We start from the raw sequence: 19,354 nt of genomic DNA on the forward strand, positions 1-19,354 counted from the left end.
AATCAAGCATTCATGCATGAGGATCTAATGTTGTTCTTAGTGATGCAGAAGAGCCAGCCACGCTGACTGTTCACTGGTCACACTATGTTAGCACCATACACAAATTGGTGTGTGTGAGTGTATGTGTGTGTGTGTGTGTGTGTGTGTGTGTGTGGTAAATCAGGCAATTCTGCAGTGAAAGTGACTGTCAGACCCGACTATTGCAGCGATGTGCTGATAGAGAGCTTTTAGAGCAGCAGACTACTGCCTAAGGCCTAGAGGAACTCAGAATGGGGGGAGGGGGGGCAAACAGTGGAAAGGAGGAGAAGCAACAGAGATAAAGAAAACAGGAATGCGGCAGAAAATAAACAAGGTTATAGAAATGGGGAGGGAGACAACAAGCAAGGGATTTGAGTGAGGTGGGAACCAAGGTCAAACCAGTGAAGCAGAGAGAAAAAGATGAGAAAGGAGGCACAGAGAGAATGACTGACAATGAAAGAGAGAGAGGAAGGAAAAGAGGGAGGGTTGGGGGGTTGGAGGTGGAGAGTGAGACCTTTGCATGATAATTTGTTCATTAGGAAAGACCTTGACCGAGAATTTTCTCTCTTCATTCTGATCTCCTGACTCCACTCCTCCTCTTTCCTCCTTTTCTCCTTCCCTGCCCACTCCACCCGCCCCTCCTCAACCCACTCTGCTTAGTTTTCTGTTTTTCTCCCTCTGAACGTTACTGTTCTCTTATTATGGAATCCCTACTCAGCAGGTCGATGACAACGAGGTATGGCGAGAGAGAGAGAGAGAGAGAGAGAGAGAGAGACTATGACATGCTACCATCATGTGACTTCTTTCTATTCTGCCTTTCACCTTCTTTTACAAGCATACTATGCATTCATATCGAGCATCCTCTTCTCCTCTGGCGGTCTCAAGTGCCCTAAGCTTAAATGAGATAAATAAAACCTTTGAAAGAAAAATGAGAGAAGGGGGGAAAGTGATTTTTTTAACAGGCATGCACTTTGGCAAACAAATGTGAAATCAATAAGGAGTGCCCTTAGACACGTAAAGTGTGCCCCATCAGTTGTATACAGAAGAACAGCAAGGGGATTTCTAGGCTCATAAAGTGAGAAAAAAAATGCTTCGAGTGAATAATTTATTTAAAACAAGAAACTGATGGAAACGGATCTCTTAAGAGATACAATAGATGGCTCAGACTTCTTGGTTTATTTAAAATTTTGTAAGGAAGAGTGTGTCACACGTTGCAGTTACATGGAAAGTTGGGTTTAATGATTCTGTCCTGATTTGAAAGTAAGGAGTGCACACGTAAGTAACTCCATCTGATGCTGATGGCAGAAGAGTGACAACAAAGTAACATCACATAAATGCTCGTGCTACAAAACACAGAACAAACCACTCAAAAATGCACCAGCTCCTACACAGCCCCACGCAAACATCAAAAACATATGTTTGACTATGTAAAAACTTCCAATTCCAGGAGTCATTACATGCACAGTAGATAAATATTCACAGCAACACCAATCATAAAAACATTATTAAATGTTTCATCTCAAATCATCTCAGACGGAACAGACCTTGTATTCCACACAACACCAAAATAACTTGTGGTAAAAAGCAATGCTTCGAATAATGAGTCCCATTTGGAAGGGTACTAGTTGGTAGACAATTAGTGTAAATATTGTACTTTAATCAGTGGACAATACAAATGTCCTTGAAAGGTAAAAGAAAAGTTTTTCTGCTATTCATAGGAAACTTTGACTGTGATTGAATGTTGCAGTGCTGACAGTGCTATTTGCAGAATTGCAATGGCTGGCATAAGAGTAAGTGGTAGTGGAAATTTTCCATTGTTCAGTATGGAATTGTTTGGCTGATATATTCGTGTGCCAAAAGCCATTGGTAGCACGGAGGTGCAAAGAAGCAGTACGAAAACTGAATGGGTAAAACAAACAGACAAAGCCCAGATGATGGCATGCAACAGGTGTCACAAGCAACCTCTGCAGATGGTGGCAGGTAACAGATTGTGTAGCAATAAGGCACCAGCCACAGCAACTGGAGGCTTGTTTTTCGTCAGGAAAGCTGACCGTCAAAGTCAAGTCTAGCGATCACAAAGGACAGAATCTGATCCTATGAAATCTGGTGTCCAAACGAGACCCAAAACAATGTCCTCAGGACAATGTGGAGGAAGAATACAAACACATTGGAAATATTAAAGATGACTCCTTACCCCATGTCCCTTGGCCATTTTTTTGATTTATTTGGTCCAAGTGCACCAAGGTAGTCCATGATCACAGTGAGATCAAGAAACACAAGCAAAATTATGGGACTTAATGGCAAATATAAACACCGGCATCACCAACAAGAGGTGCCAGGTACAAGTGTAATGGCCTATGCAGGGGTGGTATAAAATATTTTTTTTACAACTCTGAATACAGTAAAAGCGGCAGCCTGGAGGAGGGGGGAAGCTAGAGCAGCTTGCAGGAACTCTTGTCTTCACTGTGAAGAGCTCTAACAAGAAAAATGAACCGAGTACTGGAATTCTCAGGCAAGGAGGAGTTGGGCTTAACCACAAACCAGCCACTTGTTTATGTTATCAAAGCCCATGACATGAAAAAAGTAAATAATAGATTTCCCCTTAATATAATGTCCAGGTCTCATGCTAGTGATGTAGCATAGCATAATCACGACAAAACTTTAATGATCTGCATGTATAATGGAAATATTATAAAATATAAAATACATTTTTAGGAAAACACATTTTGCTTATTACAGGTATTTGTTTGGCAGCTGAGTTCTCATATCAACAATCTTTGTCCTCAAGTTTTTGTCTTTTATTAGACTGAGCCTAAAATAGAGAAGAAAAAAAACATTGCTCACACAGCATCAGACTTAGCTGAGGTGCTGGACACTCAAACTCAGTGATGAAAAAAAACACCAACACACTCAAATATGTACTGAAATCCTTTTAATTAGCGAGCTTTCGGCCAGAGACCTTATTCAAGGCAAGACCAGGTAGGCAGAGTGAGCCTACACACAGCAGCCCTTTAGGTTGGGACACTATATTGGCGCTAAGTGATCAGTCAACTACTGCGGATGGTGTGGGTGCTTATAGATACTTTTTTTGAATTGTGTTGACAACACAACAGTAAAAAAAAACCCAATTTTGTACCATTTATAAAGTTTTAGTTTAAAAAAGTGTTATGATATAGAAAACCATGGACAACTAAAGCAGACTCAAGTAGATCCGAGTGAGCCTTGTGTGTATCTGAACAATCCTGATGTGTTTGCTTTAGGCCTTTGGCTTTTAGATACTTAGCATTTTATTCTTTAAGTGCACGGGTGTCGTTTTATAGTTTAATATAAATAATGAAAGACATTGGAAAATGTAAGCCAACAGTGTGAAACACTGTCACTGTTTCTGCACCACAGTCCATTATTAACCACACATTAGATATATTTATACAAACATTGACAAAGGGAAATGCGTTAATTCCCTCTGTAATTATGGACCCTCGCCAAAACTGCCTGCCCTGAGAGTAACAATATCTGGCCTGTGGCCAGATTATGGTCATTTATAGTGGCAAAATATATAACTTATAGTAGCAAAATATATAAATACTTTGATTGCCTTGCTGAAATAGATCTCAGTCATGAAAGCAACAGTTACTCACATAATTACTTCCTCTTCAGTGGTTTTGCCTACAAAATATAAGCACGAGAAATGCTTTATTTCAACTTGAACTGAGAGCTTTTACTTTGAAAAATTCTGAACGACATTAAAAAGAGTCTGTAGCCTGCTTGACACACGTCTGAAAGGGCCATCAGAAAACGTGATTCCCCTAGATGTCCTCTGCATGGAGATATGAAAAAGCGTCCGTAGGTTAATGGATGTGGATCAAACGCAGAAACACACACACTGTAGCATATGCTTTGCTGTGAGCCTGAGAAACTGTCGCTACCTAATCAATTTGTTGATTTGTTGAGTTCCTACACAACATGGGATCAAACACGCAACCGTCTTGGTGGAAGTCCTGCACTTTACCGACTGAGCTAACTGAACACCGTATCAAGGGGGCTACATATTATGCCTTATATTCTCACCCACCATCTAATGGATGAAAACATTTCTCTGATGCAAAACTTATTTGCCGACCCCTGCTGTAAATTATTACTACTTCTTCTTCTTCAAACGTACGTATTCAACGTAGTGATGAGCGTCTACACTACCAGAATTCTACAGGAAGAAGAACGTAGTGACGAAACCTTTTTATATACAGTCTAAGGACAAAACGTGCTCTATAGCTTTTATAGTTTGTCCGTTTTCATCTACTGTAGAAACATGGTGACGCAAAATGCCGATGTCCATGAAAAGGGGGACCCGAGGTTATGCAGATAGAAATGGCTCATTCTAAGGTAATAAAAACATAACGGTTCATTATGTAAGGTCTTTATAAACCACTGAAAACATTGTTAAGGATCTTATATTGCATTTATATCACTAGATCCTCAGAAATATTACACACTAGACTTTTAAATATTTATGCTGTGTTGAAATAACAAGGCTGTTGAGCTATTTGTTTGAGGAACCAAATATGCTAGAATACCTTGGTGGGATTAAACAAATGTATGCTATTCTCCCCTTGTTTAGTATGTACTGATGATAAATGCTGGTTTTATAGTCATTGATCATGTGGTACCTGCTCAATGGCTATTAGTGCAACAGTGTTTGTTTTGTGGCTGCTCCCAGGTGAGACTATTTGTGTACTAACTCTGCATTTCCTGCAATCATCCCTACACCCTTTTGCTGTGAATAAATAACATGACCTTGGTTAACTTGTTCCATTAAATTGACACAGTGGAAAAGTGAATCACCGTTTTATTCTTTCCTAGTTGTACAGCACAATATCACACAGTAGAAATAGATGTTTTGTCATTAGTACCAACCAAGCTGCTGAAAACATTTTGCTGGCTTAGCTACATTTAACTTCTCATGGGAAATCCCATTTTCAGACTGCGATGCTGAAACACACCATACTGCTCCGAGGTGTCCATCTTTGGGTATGGATCAATATGGCTTATAATAGATCTGTTTGGGTATGTTTCACACTGCAGTCTGTGCTCATCTTGATTCCACACTCCTCAGTTCAAATAGCTTAACACAGGCTCAGGTATTGTTTACTGAAACAATGCTTATACATTTGTAACTCAATGAAGCAGGACTTAATGATTTTACCATTTTATGATGTTTAATAAACTGCAGGGAGTGGATGTCATGTCTTTGAGATAGTGTATCTAAACAAGGTTTGCTATGTAATATTGTGGCCTGATTTCAAAGAGCTGAATATTCAGAGTCACTGAAATAAACCCTTAAAATTTCAAAATGTCCTTATGATAAATGAGCTAAACTCTACTGTATTGAGCTCTGGTGATGCTGAAGCCAGCATTGCTACCAGGGCCAATGTGAAAAGAGGCAGGCAGAGTGGAACTGTGGAAAACTCTACCTATACTACTAACTTGTAAATATTTGCCAGTGTCCCGTCAATAGCATCCTGGCATAGCAGTGTGGTCTGGACAGTGCTCTAGGAGAGACCTACAAAGGTATTTTCCAAGATCGGTCTATTTTTGGTTAGGCCAGTCTTGGGTTTAGTCTGAATCTGTCAGACTGTAGTTTGACTTGTTAGATAGTCATCAACAGCAACAACAAAACTAAATTTTTAAACCCAAAAAGTTATAGCTAACCAACCCCAGGCAATCTTGGAGCTAAGAGGTGTTTCCATGGTAACAATCAATGACTCCTGCTGACAACTGACAATCAACTGTCGATTTATAATAACTGACAAAAGGGGCATGTGGTTTGTTAGTGTTATGGTTGTGGAGTATTGACTGAGTTTTAGAGCTCAATACCCCTTGAAAATATATTTTTTGCTACTGCAACACTCATCACTGAATTTTGATAAAAGGTCCTTTTAACAGAAAGGGTCAAAGTTTCTACTTTAGTTGAACAACTGAGCAGTAAGCTGTGGCTGTGCAGAGAATGAATTTCGCAACATGTATGTGTATGTGACAATAAAAGTATCTTCTGTCTTCTTCTTCTATGACCAGTGCAATGCTTTTTGGAGCCAGGGACACAGCTTATCTAATGTTCTGTAGCCTACTGCCCAGTTTGTAATCTTTTTTTTGACTCTTGGGTAGCCAGGCAGGGATGGAAATACTGAATTTTAAATTTGGGGATTGCTACAAAAGAAATAGGTGCTGGAAATGTTTTGACTTGGAAAATTACAATTTCATTCAAACTTTTTTACAAAACATCACTTACATGTTCCACAGTATCAGTATAAAATTGTGGATATGATCCATTGGCCTAATATGTCATAATTATACTCCTCAACAAGAAGTACAGGGATCAGACTGAGTACAGAGGGCCTGGAGACAATCACGGGACACGGCATCTCCTGTCCAGACAACCAGACCACCCGGACCCCACGACACCGCAAGAGGTGTGATCAGAACAGGAAGAGAGGAAAGCAAGCAGGGATAAAAGTTAAACTAGCCCAGATTGGACCTAAGATTTTTCCACTTCCCAGCCTACTCCTGGCTAAAGTCAGGTTGAAGGATTAAATGGATGAAAAAAGACTCGGGCTATCACAGCAACAGAAAATCTGAGAATGTTGTGCCCTCATCTATACTGAGATAGCAACATAATGAAAGAAGCTACTCAGTGTGCAGAGCATCTTCCGCGCTAATAGAACATAACTCTGTGTTTACATCAATGATGCCATATTATCTGCCCAGAGAATTAACCAGTGCTTATACATTTCTGTGTACATTCCTCCAGATATAAATTCATATTAAAGCTGCAAGCAGCGTTGGGCGGGCCCTCGCACTTGTAGCGCGTCTGGGTGTGAGCCGGCCGCGTTGCATATTCCAGAGCTCTGCCGGTGGGCTGTGAATTTGCTACGCGGTTCCGACGCTGCATGAAGGTGTTATATGTCACTTCCTGTGTCCCCTATGTGGAGCTACATAGCACTTGGCGCTATGAATATACATCGGTATTGGCGTGTAGATGTCTTCGGGGTGGGACAGTTATCAAGTACGTAAAGTTTTGTTCAGATGTGAGCATGTACACTGAAGTTACAACAACTTAATGTATCATGGCGAAGAGTTGATATTTGACGGCACGCCACGGACGCGCCCATTGACGAAAACTCACAGATTTTCATCGTCAATGCCTTTAGAAGGCACAGCAGAAATTTGAAGTCGGTCCGACTAAATCCCTAGGAGGAGTTCGTTAAAGTATGGAGTGTGTAAATCATCCAAAATTTGACGTAAAATTCAAAATGGCCGACTTCCTGTTGAGTTTAGGGTATGGGTTCTTCAGGCTTTTTTGTGCGTCTTGATATGATACATATCCCCTGAACATTCCGTGGGCGAGGGGCTAATTTTTTTCCAATTTTCTAGGTGGCACTAGCGAGTCATTTTGCCACGCCCATGCCCATAAAATACGAAATTTTTCACCACTTCTGACATGTGTGCAAAGTTTGGTGACTTTTCGAGTATGTTTAAGCCCCCAAAATTGAGCTTACTTTGCAGAAAAAAGAAAGAAAGAAAAAATAAATCTTTACAGTTTCAATAGGGACCTCACACGGTTCGTGCTCCGGCCCTAAAAATGTACTACAGGAACTACACATGGTCATCAGCAGTCACATGACTCAGGACCTCCCTTACTCAGTACGCCACCCAGCTTCTGGTACGGGCCATGGTTATCTCTCTCCTTCATTATTGCAATACCCTCCTAGTGGGTCTTCTGACTTGTGCAGTGTAACCCCTGCAAATGAAACCCCTCAGAATTCAGGAGCCTGTCTGGTTTTTGTGACTACAGTGTCTGCACCCATCTACCTAAACTCCTTAAAGAGGTGGTATTATGCTCATTTTCAGGTTCAAAATCCTATTTAGGGGTTGTACCAGAACAGGTTTACTTGGTTTCATTTTCAAAAAACACCATATTTTTTGTCATACTGCACATTACTGCAGCTCCTCTTTTCACCCTGTGTGTTGAATGCTTCGTTTTAGCTATGGAGTGATATTTCTTGTCTCTAAATGATCTTTGTTGGGAGTTGCACATGCGCAGTTCCTAGTTAAGGACTACAAGCCATTGAGAAGCAGAGCAGGGCGTGTCAGTGAGAAGCCAGTAAACAGGGCTTCAGTTCAGTTGTACATGTTGCCGACCACCTTGGCAACATAGACTGGAGCAAGAGTTTCAGAGTGGTGAGTTATTAATCTGTAACAAATGTATCTTTCATCCATAAAGTTTTAACTGACCTGTCTATACATCACAGTAACAACTTTATGTCCATTGACTGCCTGGAAGGTAGTTAGTGTTTGGAAGGGAGAGGAGTGGTTGGTTGGAGTGGTTTTTGAGGGCTTGTCGGAGTAACCGCTCTGCGAACTTTATATGAGGCGCATATAGCTTTCCCTTTTCATCCCAGTGACGTCACAGGGCTGGACTACAAACGAGCTGTTTTCAAGCAGTTCAGAGCAGTGTTTTCTGTGGGAGGGGGCTTTTTCACTTTGCAAACCTATTTCATGCACAAAAAAGGTATATAACTCAATAAAGGAGAGGGAAAAAAACAAAAAGCATAATGGCACCTCTTTAATACAAGCTTACGTCCCTTCACAGCCACGGTGCTCCTCCAACAAACGCTCTTCCATCCCTACAAACAAAGCAATCTCAGTCCCAGCTGTTCTCATCATCATCAATAGTATGTATTGTCACTTGTAGATCTGTATTGATGCTTTGAACTGTTGTTCCTCAAATGTAAGTCGCTTAAGTAAAAGCATCTGACATGACAAAACAACCGAATGGAGTTTTTATTGTAGTTGTTTTAACTAAACTCCACCAGCATGTCCACATCCCCACTAGGGGAATCATTACACTGAACCACGTCTACATGAATATTCAAAGCCCTCCGTTTGAGTCATGGAGAGACCTCTGCTTTGTGTTTCAAACTGACCCAGAGTTGGCTTTCATTCTACTGGACAGGTAAAATAACATTACTGCAAAGCATGGGAAATGTGTAATGATTTTGTGTTTTAGTTGACTCAAGTTAGATAACATTAGCTTGCCAGCTAACGTTGACCAGTTGCTAACGTTATCCATTGCAAAATAATATGGTTTTATGGCTTTCCACATTACTTCATAAGAACGCTGGTACCGAAATTATGTCAAAGTGTTGATTTTAGCCTGCAAGAAATATTGTAACGTTACAAAGCAAATGTGGAATGATGCGCTTCACCAACAGCAGAAGACCCATAAAAATGTCACTGTACCATTGCAGTGGGAGTTCACCCGAGTTTCCGGCATTTTGTGTGATGCTGTCTCCGGTAATTTGGGCACCAGCAAACGCTTGGGAAGGTAATGGTTGCAATCTGACTCCTGACCAGTAGAGGCCACTGAAAACTATACATGGCTCCTTTAAGGAAATTTAAATCTGTTAAATGATGAACTAGAAATGTAATTGTGTTAACCTTTTGACTTATTTCTCGGCTCCTGTTTTTTAAGATAAATGTTATGGTCTGTGTTGGCCTGCATTCATATTTCTAGTGTCACTGGATTAAGAGGTCCATTGATAATGCCTTTATTTATTCCCCATGCACACGGTTAATTCAGAGTGAACATACTCAGAGGTGACTGAACTAATTCTGATCAGCTGTCCTGGAACTGAAATCTCTTGAGTTTCTCATCTCTTAGTTTAATCAACTCAAAACTTAGGACTCAGAGTTTGTTCAACCTGCTTTCTGAAACAGGGCCCATGTGTTTTTAACTCCTGATTATACAGTTGTATTGCACTGTTTATTTTATTTATTCTAATTTCTTTATATAAAAAAAGAATCCTCTTTTAGGAAGAATTACAGGTCCAGACCTTGAGGACCTCATAGCTGGCGAGAGGCAGGATAAAAGTGAGATCAAGATAATGCATCAATGCATGCATTATGGCATATGCCTCAAGGGAGCAGTAGAAAACCTTACATACTCATGTAATCATGTCACACACTGCAAAGACTACGTATATACACATACACACATAATGGAAAACAGTATCTCATGAGCGCCATAATTGGCTGAGCACATTGACCTTGTTTAGTGTGTGTGTGTGTATGTGTGTGCATGCTTTTAAGTTCTTATACAGGTTTGTAGGCAGGCTCAGACTCCAGCATGTAGGTCTCAGAAATTCCTCATTTAGCTGCGTAAGCATCTTTTTATTCCTACCATATTAAAATTATATGTGATGATGGATGGACCTTTAATAGAAGGAGCCCAGGGCTCTTACACCATGTGTGTGTGTGTCTGGATCTGTATGTGTGAAAGCTTGAATGTGTGTGTATGAGCCTTAATGTGTGTGTGTGTGTGTGTGTGTGTGTGTGTGTGTGTGTGTGTGTGTGTGTGTGTGTGTTTAGAGAGCGAAAGGGGTACAGAGATGGGCTGAGAGAGAGATGGGTCAAAGTGAAAGTGGGCCTCCTGTCATTTTGGTGAGAAGCATAATGTAAGATGGGAGATAGAGGGATACAGAGAAAAAAAAGTGAGGGGAATGGCTTATTCTTTCTGTATACTGTATACTGTAGACTACAGTACAGAAGTCATTTGCAAGCACACACACAGACATAATAGTATTTGCACATCACCACAAATACACACAACAGGCACAAGTACTTACTACACACACACACACACACACACACACACACACACACACACACACACACACTGGTTTCTAAAACCCACATGCCTTTGGATGTAGAGTGCTGAGAGGAGAATTGCCAGCGGCAAGAGTTGTCCTATCTAATAACACCCTTAAATGGAGAGAATGGGGGAGAGGAGTGAAAAGAGGAGAAGAAAAATAGACCAAAGTGCTGAATATGTATTTTGAACAGAACGTGGACGGTCAGGCAAGCAGGCATGACGGCACAACATACATGCATGGACAACTGCCGACACTCAAACATAAACAAAGACACGCTCACTTAAAAGACATGCACACACATACAATGTCAGGCTAAAAGACTGCTGTTTTGATCTGAGCTGCTAACAGTCTTTGTTAAGAGCTGGGGCTATACGGAGAAAGAAATATAGGCTGATAGCTCAGCCTGGGCAGCCACTCACATGCAAATACACAACACTAATACACACTTGCATGCACATTCCACATATCTCCACGTTCATATTATAAAACATACCCAAACCAATGGTATGAAACATTGCTAACAGGGCTCTATTTAATGTGTTTACAAACAAGAGAAAAATTAAAAATATTCAGTCAACAATTCCCTTATAGCGAAAACAAGTCACGTTGTACTGTTTCGCTAGATGAGTAACATGCATGGAGGCTATTTTTCTGTACAGAAGATGCTGATGAATATTCTAACAACCACAACAAGAAACACCACGTATTGCTTGGATCTGTGTTCTGTGTCAACACAGTTTGCAGTTTATGCTATCCTGCATCTATTTCTCATCTCGCATCTAAGCAGCTAATTAGTGAGTAATGGTGCTGATTCTTGTTGATTATTATGTATAGAGTGCTGTCTAACATAAAATCCGTACTTTTTTCCCATTTTAAATATTGTTTGCATTAGGCAGTTGGGCCCAGTGAACCAGATTATTTGGGACAATGACAGATTTTGTTCATGATATGAGGAAATGGATGAATCAATATATTCAGTGGCACACCATGTCGATGTGGTGTCCTCATTCTCAGGTCAATTGGTGGAAATAATTTAGTACTTTTACCTCTGTGTGTCAGACATAATAAAATATTAATAACAGCAATAAACCAAGCTTAGACACTACCCACAATGTACCTAATTTCTAAACAAAGCAGTTCTTCCTGAAACGTTGTGTTCTAACTGCTGTAATCCTTCTACTTGAAAGAACCTTTCTGCATCACCAGCTGAAACTAGGTTAAGTTTTCAGCAATTTCACTGAAATTTTTTTCCTGAAATAAAACAGGTCATAATATATGGTTTACTCAACATACTTTTTAGCAAATCATCTTGGATTTTTCAGATGTGTACACCCAACAACCCTACAAGTACATTATTAACATGTTTTTTGCTGATCATCACTAGATCACTATTTGGCATAAAGGGCCCCATCTGTAATTGTGGAAGTGCAGTGCAATGACGTCTCCAAGTGCACCTGCTATTTTTGTTCATGTTGGTGCAGCAAAGCAAAGTGCAAAATGGCTGGATGAAGTGGAATATAGATTGGAATGTGTGGTGATAAATAAATACACTCTCAGCCACTCACATCACTTGTCTCATTACTCTGAAACAGCCTTGCCCATCACTTTGACGCGTGACAACAATGGCTCAACAAAAAAAGTATTGGCTTCTCCATGAAATCATGTTGTTGGCTGGATCGTGCAGAGATGCATCACAAATCTGCAGCCAAAGGCAGATGGTTTGGTTTTTTTAATTGCTAATTAGATAAAAACAAATAATAATAAAAACAATAGTTTGGTGAAGCAGTTAATATGATCACATCACTCCGACGCTATTTCAGTCATAATTCTGTATTTCTCGTTAAATTGTCACAGCATATCTTAAAATGTGACACAGCAATGTTTGCCTTCTAATGCATTTCAAGAATAAAACATGAACCAACCTGAATTTTTTTAAAATCGAAAGGAGGCTGTGACGCACAACATTAATGAGATGGTAATTCAACATGTCCCGCATAACAGACAGAATACTAAGTTATGATAGACCAGTCTGATGTGTGAAGAGGTGTTTTTTGATGCCGATGTGGATGGCACTGTCCAGACAAATAGAATATAATTTTAAAGGACCATGTGTGTGTAAGATTTAGGGGCATATTAGCAGAAATGGAATATAATATTCATAAGTATGTTTTCATTAGTGCATAATCACCTGAAAATAAGAATTGTTGCGTTTTCGTTACCTTAGAATTAGCCCCTTATATCTAGTGGCTCCACAGAGCCATGTTGCACTGGCATGTTTCTACAGTAGCCCAGAATGGACAAAACAAACACTGGCTCTAGAGATGACCTATTGCATTTTTCGCGAGTTTAGCAGCCACCGTAGGTTCTCCTACGTGCTTGGAATGGGAGGGTAAGAGGAAGGGTTATCACTTGGTTACATTCTGCACCGCTAGATGCCACTAAATCCTACACAAGTCCTTGTGATTAGACAGATCATGTTTTAAGTAGAGCCGACTACATATAAATGGGCATCCGGCAGGGGCGTTTTTAGGATCTTGAAACACTGGGGGCTTAGCCCAGCCCATAAAACTTCATATCTTCATATAATAATTGCCCCACCCCCACCCCAAAGTTAAGTCTGTAAAGCAGTAAAGCAACAGTAAACATCCTCTACTTATACGGCACAACAAAACTCACACTATTAACTGTCTCATTTTGATGTTGCTAAATTGTAATGTCATGTGTCTAATTATAATAATATAAGAACTAAACTGTGACAGTATGAACAGGGGGGTCTGGGGGTACTCCCCCAGAGTGTTAAACACTTAATTTCCTGCATTCTGGTGTTTTTCTGCACCAATTTCTGCCTTTTCTGCATCAATTTATTGTGAAAATTATTTATGTAAAGGGACACACAAAATTGTACTACTACTACTTGGTGAGGACACTCTTGGAAAAAGAGTTTTTCTGATTTAATAAAGGTATAATAAAACAATTTTAAAATCTAAAATTGTAAAAGAATATAATGCAGAGCAGCTCTCAGTCATTCTGGGTTGCTTTCAGATATGTTTCTCCTGTAGATCAACTTTTAATATTATCACTGCTGAATCAACACACACACAGGCCTGACTGATTGAGGTAACCTCTTTAAATGTGCATGTGGCACCTTTTTACATCATCAATAATAAATTAAATCATTTTAATTCAGTGGACTTTAATAGCTCCTGTGTTTCAGTAGGTTTTCTGCTCATGTTCAAAGTTCTGCACATTCAGAATCTAACTGGGTTCTCTGACATTTCCAGAATAAAGGATATTTTGAGAGGTCAAACAGGATATATCATAATAAACTTTGCAATCACCACCTGCGTGCCGCACCGTGTGGAAGGGATCCATACCACGGATTCTGCAACCTGTTGCATCACTACTATCCATGGTAGTGTGGGGATTTAATTCTTGCATGTTTTGTTGTGCAGGATCACAGCCCCTATGTGTCCACATGAGGAAAGGTCAAGATAGGCTATCAGAGGAAAAATGGACTATCTATTGCATTAGACTAGGCAACTTGATGAGTTTATTTTTTTAAGTAGCCCATTAAAATATTCCTGCAATTGCAGTAATTTAGCTATTTCTACAATTATTTCCTTTTTAAATCTCCATGAAGGTGTTTATAAGATCACTTTAAAATATCACTTTTGCTGCCCAGCCAACTTTTGTTACCTGTGCCTTTTATTATGGAGATGTAGCCAACCAAACCGCTTGTTTTGCAGTAGCACAGGCTGCCAATACAATCTGATTATTCCTGAAACATCTAAATAATCTTCACAATGCAAAGAATTATTTTGGCAGTAACACGAGAGCAGCTTGTTGTTGAAGCAGGTAAACCTACATACAGAGGAAGCTGTGCGTCATGCGTAAAACCCAACAGGACTGTTTTATCCACCATATTCTCTCTCTCTCTCTCTCTCTCTCTGTCTGTGCATCTGAAAAATAAATAACAGCTGGTAGCTGCTGAGTGAAAGATTAGTTTCAGTTGTATTAGTAGAACATAAAGCCTTAAACTGAAAAGATATTTGCCTGATTTTCTAAATGTTTGCATCCGCCCGGCTCTGTGACTGTGGCAAGCGCCCTACCAGTGCTTTACTGCGTAACTGCTCGCACACAGAACTGGATGACAGCTCATTTCGGTTAATGAAGCAAAATGCAGATTACAGACTGGTTAAGTTATAAAAGGTATGAATGGAAAATTTAGCGAAATTAAGAGTAGTCCTACATTAGATATACCCACCCCTGCTGCAGACATCATCACTGCTGCCTTCAGATAGAAGTAACAGCAGCACAAAAGAAGAAGCTGCACCGACCTCAAGCTACTTTTTTTCCCTCCCTCAACATTTCTATAGGCTACATTTTGTCCGCAACTGATGTGGAGTGTGTGAGTGATTGACTGGTCACTTAGTAAACCGGCTCCTATATGAGCCAGCTCCGAAATCGCCTGAGCCAGGAAGGCAATGCGAAATAAAAATTTACAGTAGGAAAGAGCGGGGGACAAAACATAAATTTTGAAATGAAATATGTATAATGGCTCCTACACGTATCAGGTGATTAACCTCACCACAAATCCACACACGTTCATTTCAGCACCTCTGATAAAGTGCAGCTCACAGCCGCTTCAGGTGGAGCAGAGAGGACAGACACAGAGCTACAGCTGTGGCCAATCATCTTATTCTCCTGCTAATTTGCAGGAGAATAAATAATAACAATAATCTCTCTCGCTCGCTCCCGCGCACGTAACGTTAGTTAAGCGAGTAAAGTTGTTGTTTGATTTTTAAAAAGCCGTCTGAGATCCGGGGCTTTTCCAAAAACATCCGGGGCTATAGCCCCAGATGCCCAGAGCTAACTAAACTTGCAAATAGAACACTGTAAAAACCACAATCCTTGTTGTGTATCAGTGTAGTGTTTCTGTAGGGCTGAGAAGTCAGCTTACTTTTCTCATCTTTTTTTTAAAGAAGTTTAGGTTCTGTAAATCTGTAGTTTAGTTTCTTTAGTATTGATTAGAGAAGTTTAGGCTTGTTTTATGTGCATTTTGTTTGATGTTTAGTCAGCGCTCACCCTAGAAAATAAATAAAACTTGAAATGCTTTGACCTTGAAATTCTGAACCTGGCTTATGCCTGGGAGCAGGAAAGATTTGGGGACAAAGACAGTTTAGACAGTAGTTAGGACACATATAATGATATACAGCTGAGTCTGACAAAAGATTCAGCAGACTAATGCTGCGCTGCATTCACAGTTGGAGGTTGGAATTTCCCAGTTGAAATTTCTGACTCCCAACCTCAAAGCATTCCAGGTGCGTGAACGAAACGAAAAACATGGATGACAAAGTAACAAAGTGACAAAGTAATGTTTGTCAAGTGTAAACACAATTGAACCCTCAGCAGTGCCCTTGGTGTTAATTAAAAAGATTTCAGATTTTAATGAAAACGTGTTCCTGTCTAGCTACATTGGTTGGTAATCTGCAAAAGTCCATAAATGTTGTATATTTCCTAATGTTTTCAAAAGAAATTGGGCTTTTTAAAATCTTTTCCTGAAAAGCTTTTCAAAGCTTATCAACATTGGCGACATATGTTGACATCAATTTATATACAGAATAGGTTTTACTATATGTTAGTATGTATTATCTTAACTAAATACAGGGTAGTATACTTTGTTACATTTTAGTTGATGGTTTACCATTGGCAATATGTGCTTCTATTGGTGCTGCCATTGTTGTGTGACGTCAGACAACTGCCTCTTCATGAAGTCGGGGTAGATGGATCTGCTCCTAGTTCACATGTAGGAACTACGACTTTAGGTGGCATTCCATTGTACTTCTACTAATTGGTGGTTGGAAATTTTCAAGTTCTAAATTGTCTGGACTGCAGCATTATACTTTTCAACCAGGTCAGTGAGCTTATGTGGGGTTTCTTACTTTAAAGTGATTTTATTTAGGTAACAACATGGTATTTCTTCTTCTGCCACAATAAGGCCAAATATTAAAGTGGTGAGTGGTGTAGTAATGATCTGGGAATAGTTCTGTTTTCTCCCAATATTCATCAGCAATGTTGTTTTCATGTTGCTAGCCTTTTGGTTTAGCATACATGAAGGCCAAATATTAGCTTTGGCATACAGCTTCTAGGTTTGTTACAAAAATGCTGTTTTAGCCTTCAGTTTGCAGTGTAGCCTATGCTGTAGGTCTTTGTAAATGTCATATTAAAATCTTTAATCATACTTTGCCATAACCGACCACAAGCATTGTTTAAATAATTCAGTGTTTTGTTTTTTCTGTCTTTTCCCTTTCACTCCTGATATCATTTATCGTCTTAATCCTTGTGTGTGGAAGAAAGGAAGTGCAAGACAGCTATATTACAGAGAGTACAATTGTTAGGGAGTGAACGTGTGTGTTGCATCTAGAGGCAGTCTTCCAAAAGACTCCCATATTCCCTGCAAAACCTTTGTGCAACATATCACTTGTGGCACAAGGGCCTTGTTTGCGCTATAATCTCAACACCCCTTTCTTCTTTTTTTCTCTCTTTGTTGCCCTTATTAAATATTCCCACATAATTTGCCTTAAATGGCCAGCTGTGAGAACCATAATCTGCATCTTGGCCAGTAGCTATAGGTTAAACACTCAATTGTGATATCTCAGCAGACCCCAGTAACAGATGCAAATTCACCAGTGCAAGCTAATGTTTGTAAGACATCGCTGTGTATATGGAATTTGTGCAACTGTGACTAGGAGAATTGTGGCTTAACCCCACATCAGACCATGTTTCAGAAAGATGCATAAATATTTGGATTTTGATTCACCACCAGCCACTTGAATGAAATTGATGAAATCCATGGGTGATGTCTGAGCCTATGACTAAAAGATGAGGCAAATATGGGCAAGGGTGATGTTCAAATAGATAATTATAGAATGGAATTAGTGTGTTTTTTTAATACAGGATACCTTATTGGCCATAATGTGGATCATTTACTGTGCACAAACATGCCGTGGTAAATGGGATGTTAAATGTTGAAAAGGTATGTTGGACCTGTTCCCTTAAGTCTTTTATGATATGTCATGACTCATCTTCTGGCAACACCACTTTACCTTCTATGCTTAATGCCTGCAGGAACATTTACAATGTGTTTGTATTTGAATTTCTAAGGAGCAAGGGCAGAAGGCTGCATTGAGTTAAATGTGTGATATGTGCATAGGTTTGAGTGGAGCTGCGGTGGTGAGATTGAAAATTGTATGTGTTTGTGTGTGTCTATGGCATGCAAAGAGAAGATGAGAGGCAGAGGTGATGCATGTTTTTCTTTTGGCTGAGGATATCTGCCTTTAGGGGAATTCCCTCAGCAATACCCCTCGTTGAAGCCCTGAGGCCACGATACACAAACTCTCTCTCTCTCACACACACACACACACACACAGCGTTCACATAACAAATCCGAACATACACATTGTGGTGAATAAATGCAAATATACACAATACAACTCAGACACATGAATACAGTTATTCCCTATGTATCATAGTCTGTTTGGTCCTATGGTGTTACAATAAAATGCATGAAAAAGTATTGAATTAAAAGGAGAGAGAGGGTGTGTTGGAGTAACAAAAAATAAACTTTAATGTATTCCCTACTTTTCTCGAGATCCAACTGAGCATTAAACATGTGATAGACAGGTGTCAAACTTGGCATTTTTTGACAACCTCTGTGACAGCTCACACACACATCCACACAATGGGTTCAATATGCTAAAATGACTCTGTTTGGGGTTTGGCTTTCTTACATGGGTCATCACAACTTTTGAGACACAAACACCTGCCCTTGCATACATAATAATTTCTCCTCCATAATATCTTTGCATACTGCTCATTTGCTTTCCCAGATACATTGTTAACTGGGATTTTGCATCCTGCACCCTACGTGTTGTTAGCACAGACTAAACAAACGAGATATTTCGTGTTTAATTAGTGAATTTTAAAGGTGCTGATAAGTAGGTTTGGACAGAGCCAGGCTAGCTCTTTCCCCTTGCTTTACACTAAGCTAGACAAAGACCTCCTGGCTGTAGCTGCATACTTAATAGGGAACTAATTTTACACATCAAAATCTGTTTACCGGTGTTGGGAAGTAATACTGGCTATGTGAAAAAGTTGTGCTGCTCCAGAGGCAGCTGCAGTCTGATATATTACCTCAAATGATGCCACTTTAGTCAGTATCAGTTGGGGCTGAAGACTACAAGTATGAAAATAAAAAATATCTGGGGGTGTGGAATTAAAAAGCAGTGAACTTACCAGACCTCTGTAGCCCACTCCTCATCTCTGCTTGAGGCTAGCAGCTCGATGTTACATTAGCAGCTACTAGCATAACACACCCAAATCTCTGACGGAACTGTCGGCTCTTGAGTTGGTTGGTAATTAGATGACAGGATTTGACATGGAATGAAAAAAAGACAATACGTCTGATTATGCTGTATCAACTTTTCATGTCATTGTTCCGACAATGTTACAGGAGCGCAATGCTAAATCAGTTTTTACTGACGTATGTGAGAGTGGTATCAATCTTCTCAAGAAGAAAGCTAATAAACAGTTTTAAGCTTTACTTTTTACTTTTTTCAGGACCTTAACCA

General features: G+C 39.8%; 1 long non-coding RNA gene across 1 annotated transcript in view; it reads right to left on the reverse strand.

Moving 5' to 3' along the window:
• Positions 1 to 19,127, reverse strand: part of LOC123969137 — a 45,292-nt gene extending 26,165 nt beyond the window's left edge. The window contains exon 1 of the long non-coding RNA XR_006824639.1: positions 19,020 to 19,127. This is a non-coding gene — a long non-coding RNA (uncharacterized LOC123969137). The remainder of the gene's footprint in view (positions 1 to 19,019) is intronic.
• Between the last annotated feature and the right edge of the window lie 227 nt (positions 19,128 to 19,354).

Source organism: Micropterus dolomieu, linkage group LG04 (genome assembly GCF_021292245.1).
Source record: "Micropterus dolomieu isolate WLL.071019.BEF.003 ecotype Adirondacks linkage group LG04, ASM2129224v1, whole genome shotgun sequence".
Lineage (NCBI taxonomy): Eukaryota > Metazoa > Chordata > Actinopteri > Centrarchiformes > Centrarchidae > Micropterus > Micropterus dolomieu.